General features: G+C 33.6%; 1 non-coding gene across 1 annotated transcript; it reads right to left on the reverse strand.

Annotated features, from left to right (window-relative positions):
* Positions 1-6,394: 6,394 nt before the first annotated feature.
* LOC149539998 (signal recognition particle RNA) lies at positions 6,395-6,710 on the reverse strand. Its single transcript, XR_016356631.1, has one exon.
* Between the last annotated feature and the right edge of the window lie 1,881 nt (positions 6,711-8,591).

Genomic DNA, 8,591 nt, shown 5'->3' on the forward strand with positions numbered 1-8,591 from the left:
AGGTGTATATTACTAACTTGAAGATAACTCAATTCCTCAAGAATGCTTTAGATGAAATGGAAAAATACTTCAATATGTTTAGTATGATTATGAAAGGAAGCATTCTTTTTCAAAGTGAATAGTACTATTATTATCACAAAATAAAGTGGAACCATGACACACATTGAGGAAAATCTAAATCACCAAATCAGAAAGAGAAACATTTTTCAGCTTTTATTAAAGAAAGAGACCTTTCCTATTACAACCTTAAGGCCCAATTAATTGTTGCTCTCACCAAAGTAAATGCATAACCAGTAGTATATTCTCTATTGTCTAAGTTTTCATCCATATTAGAATTAGTAAAACATTTTATGCATCCTTTCCACCAAAATACTACACAAAACTAGAAGCTCCTTTGAGATACATCAAAATCCATTTAACTGCACTCAAATGTGGTTTACCCATGTCACTTGTAAATCTACGTACTACTCCCACTGTGTGGGAAATGTTTGAAAGAGTATTGACCATAATATACATAAGGTTGCCCAAAACTAAAGAGTGTATAATTCTCTTTGTTTCTTCTTATTCATCTTGTGTCTTGAGTCACATGGTTCAAGTTAAACAAAAATGATCAGCTAATAAAGTATTTACCACTTTGGCATCTTCCATGCCAAACTCTCAAAAAACTTTGAGAATATAATTTTCTTCTGACAACCTTATTTCTTTCTTTCATAAATCCTCAATAATGATCATACCAAGTACCTATATTTTTGGCCCTAAGTCCTTCATTGCAACCATTATTTTAATTCACAAGTTGACTTCAAGTTAGAGCTAGTAAATTATTCTCTAAATCCATGCATCATTTTCATGTGTTTATTATCTGTGAACAATTGCATCCGATCATAATAGGTTATATGAGAATCCTTACTCTCGACTATGATAAATAGTGGTGCATCTACCTCTTTTTGCTTGTATGGTCTAGCCTAGAGTTCTCTATTGGTTTCATTTTGGATCCAAGACATAAAATCTCTTAACCAGATATCCCCTTTGTGAGAAAATGGATTCCATTTTGTGTCATGTGGAACAAAAAAATTGTGTGATTAATATATATATATATACATATATATATATATATACATATACATATATATATATATATACATATATATATATATATATACATATATATATATATACATATATATATATATATATATATATATATACATATATATATATATATACATATATATACATATATATATATATATACATATATATATATATATATATATATATACATACATATATATATATATATATATATATATATTGTAGGAGAGTTAATGAAAATGTCATAAAATTATTGATTTGTAGCCATTGACGGATTCATCATTTCGAGCATCCTCATCAAATTTTAATTATAATACCGCTCTTTGAGATAAAATGTATACACCCTCGTTGGTGATCTTCACTTCATTATCTAAGGGACTAATGTTGTAATCTAAGTTATTTATCTTTAAGCATATGAATCTCCTCATCCTTTTGTTATATCTCAATTTATTGGTTATCCATAATTCTCTACAATTGTTCTCTCAATAATTCATATAGAGATCACTGGATTAACATTCTTCATGCAGGCTTATTCCTACATTAAATATAGTGGATAGGTTAGGTGTGGTGTCTAGTCCTTGATCTTCTATAGAGGGATAAATAAATTGTGGGTTATACAATTATCCCCATGTCCACACTATAACTTTTTTTTATGTGTTATCTTCTATCAATTATTGTGTAATAGTCACCAACTAATCAAGGCCATCCAAATTCTAAGTCTAATTATGTGTTTCTTCAATAAAAAAAAATTCTTCTTGTATAATGTTTTTATGTTCCATGGGAACATTCTCACCTTTTCGAACATCTTGTGAAAACATTCTCTAAAATATCTTGCTGCAAAGGAACATCTTCATCCTTAAGAAGAGTACCCTCTCCTGGGGCACTATATTCCATTAGAATATCTTCCCCCTACTAAACATGTAATTTATCCTCCCTATGTACTTTCAACCCCTCCTCCATGTTAATGAATTCAGAGCATTGTACCACAATAGAAGTAGTTTCCTATACAAGATTTTTCTTTAAGGGTTTTATTTTTAATATATGACTTCTTCTAGTAGGAGCCTCATTTGTGGCCCTATGGGTACTTTTTTTGTTATCTTTATTTGAAGGGGTTTTGGTAGAGGATGTGGTCACAAGGAAGTCTTTTGGAACAACCTTCCTCTTCCTAGGAGAAGGGGTAACCTTCATAGCTTGTTGATCAAGCTACATTTCCTTACCCTTACCCTTTTCATTTCTACTACTTGATTGTGTCCTTACAAAAATTTGGGTGTCACTTATTCATAAGGTTTTTAGAGAGCACTTTTAATATTCTCATATGATGTTTTGGATGCTTGAAGCTCTAATGTTTATTTGGATGCAATAATATCTTCTAAAGGTTCACCTTGGATTAAGCTTGAGGGAGTGAAGTATCCTCTCTAATTTTGATCGTCCCTTCTGGGATACTAACCCTATGATGCAGTCTAGTCACTTTAGGTCGTACATCATCTAGCTCAAATATTTTTATTGCTACAATCTCAACCCATGTTGTTGTGGAAACCTAATGCAAGAGGACTTGGGGGCTAATAAAAAAAGTATGGGATAACTATGATTCATAAGGGGATTCATCAAGGGTAATGGTCAAATAGGGCATATAAGTCCATTTCATATCTAGTCATTTGGGGCTAATTTGGAGTATTTTTAAATTGATGTAATCAAAATTGTTATAAGGGCTACATGTAAGGGTTATTGGATTTTAGTGATGAATTAGGGTTGGAAGGTCTTGGAATGACCATTAAAATGTAAAAGGGAAACATTAGAGTAAAGGATGCCCGAGCAACTTGTAAGTTGACATATTTTTTCTATTTCTCTACCAAAATGCAACCTTGTGAAATAGTGATGTAAGTAGTGGTTATGTCAGTTCAAGGGAAGTTACCATTAGTTTAAAGGTTGTTTGTCAATTCATAGGTTGATATAAGTCTATAGATGATGGAGAAACCTGTAGATGAGCACTAGAGTTGGTTTAATGTGTTCTAATTGAAATAAAAGTATCAAAGTTTCCTATATATTTTATGCTTCGATAGTTATTTGGTACCATAAGAAACAATTTTTTACAAGGTAGAAGTTACAATTTCGAAGATCCGTTTACAAGGCATGTTAGGGAATTGACTTAACAATATGTTGGTCGTTGTGGAATTTTGGGTATTTTTAGAGATATTATATTTTAATTGTAACTATCACAAACCCTTAGTTAGGGTAAACAATGATTGTATCATGTTTGATTGTAACTATCACAAACCGTTAGTTAGGATAAAGAATGATTGTATAACATGTAGTTTTGTATTGTTTTACATGGAAATGAACCCAAAAATGGGTAGGATGATGGGGGAAAATATGTATTAAAATCTATCACTATTTAAGAGTTTTATATGTGGGTTGGGCCACTGAGTGGTATGTGAGTATGTTTAGGAGTTGACAAAGATAGAGTTTAAGGATTGGAAGGACTTTGTCCATATAGAGAGGTTAGATAGTGTGCGAGAGTTGAAGATAGAGAGGAGTATGTGAGAAGGATCTTGGAATATGCAAAGATCCTAAGTTACACTATTTGTCAAGGTACCTTCATATCCTCTTGCAAAATGGTGACAACATAGTCTACAAAGTGTAGTTAAAGCATGGTTAAGATCTAATTAGTTTGTGTTGGAAAATTATAAGAGTAGAATGTTAGGAATGAAAGAATATGTATGCGGAAGGTCTAGAGCTATCAAGAGTTGTGGAGTCCAAAGTAGAACAAGAGTATAAATGATCAAATTTGTGATCAAAGAATGATGCAATCAGGGAGTTGCATGTGATCAACACTTTAAGTATAGCTAGAGTTTGTTAAAATCTAGTATGTTGAGCATGGTGGTCAGAGGGTATCTTTATATTCTGACCATTAATAGTTCTTGATAGAACCATTGAGTGGGTGTGGGGATTCAGTGATTAATTAAAGGGATTTAGTGTTGCTCCAAGAAGGTAACGAATCAATTTAGTGGATTAAGGGGATATCTTTGATGTTAGAAGTTGTATCTCATAGTCAAGTTGAAGATCCAGTCCTTAATGCATAAGAAAAATATGTGAATCATTGTGTTCTGCATCCAAACCTCCTTTAATCTTCTCTCTACAATAAGCTTAATTAAAAAGTGGTGCGAAATAGAATTCGGCATATATTTTTGCACTTTTGTGGAAATGTGGAGGAGAAGGTTGTATAACACATTTGGGACATCTATTGGCATATTATTATGTTGAATGTGGCTCAACATCTTGAAGTGAACAACGTGTAAATAAGACTGTCGCCTTTTGCATGTGAGATATTTAATCTCAAATATTTTTATCTAAATATAATCCTTCAGTGATGTTATTCTCTTCATATCCTATTTCATGTCTACTACAAAAAGAGGTTCTAGGTGTAGGGTAAACTAAGTTCCATCTAGTATGGCATATATGGTATCAGGATACATATCTCCTTCAATAGGTAACCTAGTTGCCTCTGCCACAATTGTCTCTGAAAGATCCACTTTCAAATCCTTTACATTTGCAACATCATTTTTAAGAGACCTTAGAAATGTTATGGAAATCTTCTCATCATAGTTACTAAGCTTCAATAAATAATTTACCAACCACAATCCTCAAACATCTACCAATAGCTTTGATCTTGTAAGAGTACATTAAGCATAGTCATCTCATGGCAAATCGGAGCTCCATCTATGATGAAAAATGGAGGAAATTGCTTATCAGAATCCAATATTTATGAAAACCTTATAAAAATTCATATACCTAGCTACAAGGTTCTAAAACTTAGCTCCGAATTGATACAATATTGGCTGAAATTTTGGCAATCTCTTACTCAATCAATGTATATCTATTAAGCCTTAGTTTCTATTTTTACTCTACAATTTCCTCTCTTTATAAATTTAGCATAGGAATGATTTATGAGGAGGTGATGAGACATAAGTACTTTGAGAATTTTTTTTGTAATTAAAATGTCACATCGCCACATACCTTGATAAATGAGAGATGCAATAATTTCAAATAATAATAACCCATTTTAAAAATTGATGTCACGTCCATAAATAACTAAGCATGACTAAGCATAACACATTGACTCCCCCCCTCCTATCTCAAAGTAGACAATAGGTCCCACTGTTTTTCATAATGCAACATAGAACAAGTTTGTGTGGTAATACAAATAAATTGAACTGAAGTGAAATTAATACATTTTATGTCCTATCCCTAGTATTGAATTAATATACATCCTTATCACCCTCACATTTATGAATTTAACTACCAAACCCTTCATGCAGTAGCTATAAGTGAAAAGTATATTACAAAGAAAGGTATATCTACTAAAGGAAAAATAAACTATTATGAGTAATTGAAGAAGGGTTGATTATGTGGAAGAAGATAGCATAGCAGGGTCAATTTCTTCAAGTATAAAAGTCATGACTGACTTGTATTCTCCAAATTGTTGCAAAAACTCCACCTTCATTTTAGGTTTGTGATGCAATGTCAAATGGTGCCCATTAACAAGAAACTTGTATCTCACATGATCAATGGTTGCGAGTTTAAAAAGTCCATTATCACAAACCTTGTTGATTTTATATGAACCTAACTAGCATATTTAGAACTTTCTTAGAGTGTTTTGATAACTAGAGTCAAATCGAAGAGCCCATTCACCCAGAAAGAACTTCTTGTCTTTTATATATTTGTTCTGCCATTATTTTCTCTAACTTTGAATTATTTATATTTTGTGTAGTGAAAATTTCCTAAATTTATCCAAAGCATTGAGTTGTAAGATCATTTCCTTCCACGGTATGGTTAGACTAATATCTTAGATGAGAAATGTTATGAGTGTCTTGAGTTCAAGTTCAATTGGCATAATTGTTTTCTTACAATACACTAGTTTAGGTGATGTAAAACCAATTGTTGTATTTCATGTTGTTTTATATGCCCTAGTGGATTACTAAGACCTGTTAGCCCTATATCATTTTTGGATTGTAATTGTCTTAGTTAGAAGAGACTATATTTTCCTATGTTTATTCCTTCTTGGTCATTAACATGTAGGTGGTAAGGTGGAGACTTTATACACCTGATATTATACTCATTGACCAAATTTGTCACGAGTGTAGAAGTCAAATGTTCTCATTGGTAAGTGACTGTTTCCTTACGGAGTCTATATCTTGTAAATATTTCTTCATTAAGGAAATCAAAAAATTTGTGACATTTGTAATTTCTATCTTATAGGAAAAGTAGTCCCCACGAAATAGAAAATAGAGATTAGTGGCAAGCAAAAGGTGGAGGTCTGAGGATGAGGAGGCTGGGAGGATCAGTGGGTAGAGGGGCAAGCGGTGTGTAATCCTTCCACTGTAGGGAGCGGGACGTGTTTGTTGCTCTATGAAACCAGCCTCACGTTTTCCCCTCCGTCTTACGCTGTGAGACATGGCATCCTTCCTTCAAAGGATGGCCCCACAACAACTCTCTACTTGGAGCAGGGCGGGCCACATTATATTCCATGCATCTTCCCTCCTCGCCAGCTATTTAACTCTCTTGTTCCTCCACCTTATCCATCTCCACTCAGGTCACAAGCCCATGTTACCAAGCTCGACAAATCACACCGTCAAACTCTCTGTATTTAAAAAGGTATTTTATTTCTTTCTTCCCGTGTATGGGATGAATGTGTATGCTAAAGGCTTTGCCACTGCTCGTTCAAATTAACAACGTTGTTTTCATTTCCAAACAACTTCACTTCTCATTTCAAAATTCACATGAAACATGTAACATAATCTGGTCTGCTCTTGCGTTACCAGATTTATGCGGGGAGATCTAGCTTAACACAACCCGACAAATCTCCATCAATTGTAACCTTCTTGAAATTAGATGATGGTGGCTCATTAGAATTCGTTGACATAATATCACCTACAGTATTCCCTTAAATCGTAAAACAATCCACTTTCTATCACACCTTTCCACATCCTCTGGATATCTGCACACAACTACTTATAAATTAATCATACATCTAAAACAAATGCAATCGTCACAAAGTCTTTTCAGCATACTCTATTCAGTCTTTATTTCTTTTAAGTCCGACTACTTTAAGTGAACAGAGCAGAACAGATCGATACAAATTTTTCTGCATGGAAGCAGATAGAAACTATTTGGCAAAGATGGAAATGAGAGGATCATTAATGCATAAGCCACTATTGAGGATAAATTCCAACCATAGGTAGAAACGGTTAAACCATCCACTCATACAACCCTTCATTAGTTTTGAAGGTTGTTTTCCACTTAACTCCCTCCCTAATCCTTGTTTGATGGCACTCACTTTTGAGATCTATTTTTGAAAAATAACAAGCCCCTTCCATATAATCTATTAAGTCTTCTATTCTAGGTATAGGGAATCCGCACATAATTGTGATTTTTTTGAAGGCCCTTGCGTCTGTGCAAATTCTCCATTTATCTCCCTTGTCAGGTGCAAGAATAGGAGGGACAACACAAAGACTAACAATCTTCTTGATGAGTCCCTTCTCCAACAACTCTTGGAACTATATTCGAATTCATCATTCTATGATGGGGTCATTTTTTATTCACAAACTTATTTGGTAGAGTGGCTCCAAAGATGAAGTCAATGCGGTGACTAACATCTCTGATTGGGGGTAGAGAGGTATTTCTTCCTTTACTACTCCCTCATACTTCCTAGATAACTCTTCCATGTATAGTGAAAAATCCTTCTTCTTACCCTTGACTGATAGGTTTTTTTTTCATGATCTTTAGTTGGGTTAAACTCTTAGATGTTATAAAAAAATTCCATCCAACTTCTTTTTCCACATGGTGATTCTAATTTTTTGAATGACATAAGTTTTTATTTCTTCATAAATTCTTACAAATTGATGCCTCACATGTTCATCTCGATGAAGTTTTTCTTAATACAAGTTTCCTTTCAACTCATCCATGCTTTCATTATTCTTAGCTAACTTGTCAACTATGTTATCATCTACACCTCTAATTGAAAATCCTAGCTTCAACCAAAAGATTAGATGTTTCTAGATTCTTTCTAGTTGCCTCTGGTAGTAGTTTGACATACATTGCTTCTTTGAATTTCACATTCATAAAGAAAGCCAACATGACTTTTAAGCCAAAAAGGGTTTTATTAGTTTTCCAAACCCAAAGTTCAACTTTTTTTCACTTATTTTACAACAAGTATGATACTTGTGATATTTCTATCAGGATTAAACTGTGTGATTTTGAGTCAAACTCATTGACCCATGTTTCATGAGTAGTGATTCAACATGAATCCATCTCTCATGAGAATAAATCGAACACTTAGCACTCATTGGATCTAGGTGATGCTCATAGGGGTGAAGCACCGGGACTTCCCGAGAGGTCACCCATCCTAGTACTACTCCAACATGAGCGCGCTTAACTACAGAGTTTCCTCCATGGTTAAACCCAAAGCTTGCAACCCCATTTGTAAAACCTTCACCAAGTGT

This window comes from Cupressus sempervirens, chromosome 9 (assembly GCF_028749045.1).
Source record: "Cupressus sempervirens isolate cs-2001-9-10 chromosome 9, ASM2874904v1, whole genome shotgun sequence".
NCBI lineage: Eukaryota > Viridiplantae > Streptophyta > Pinopsida > Cupressales > Cupressaceae > Cupressus > Cupressus sempervirens.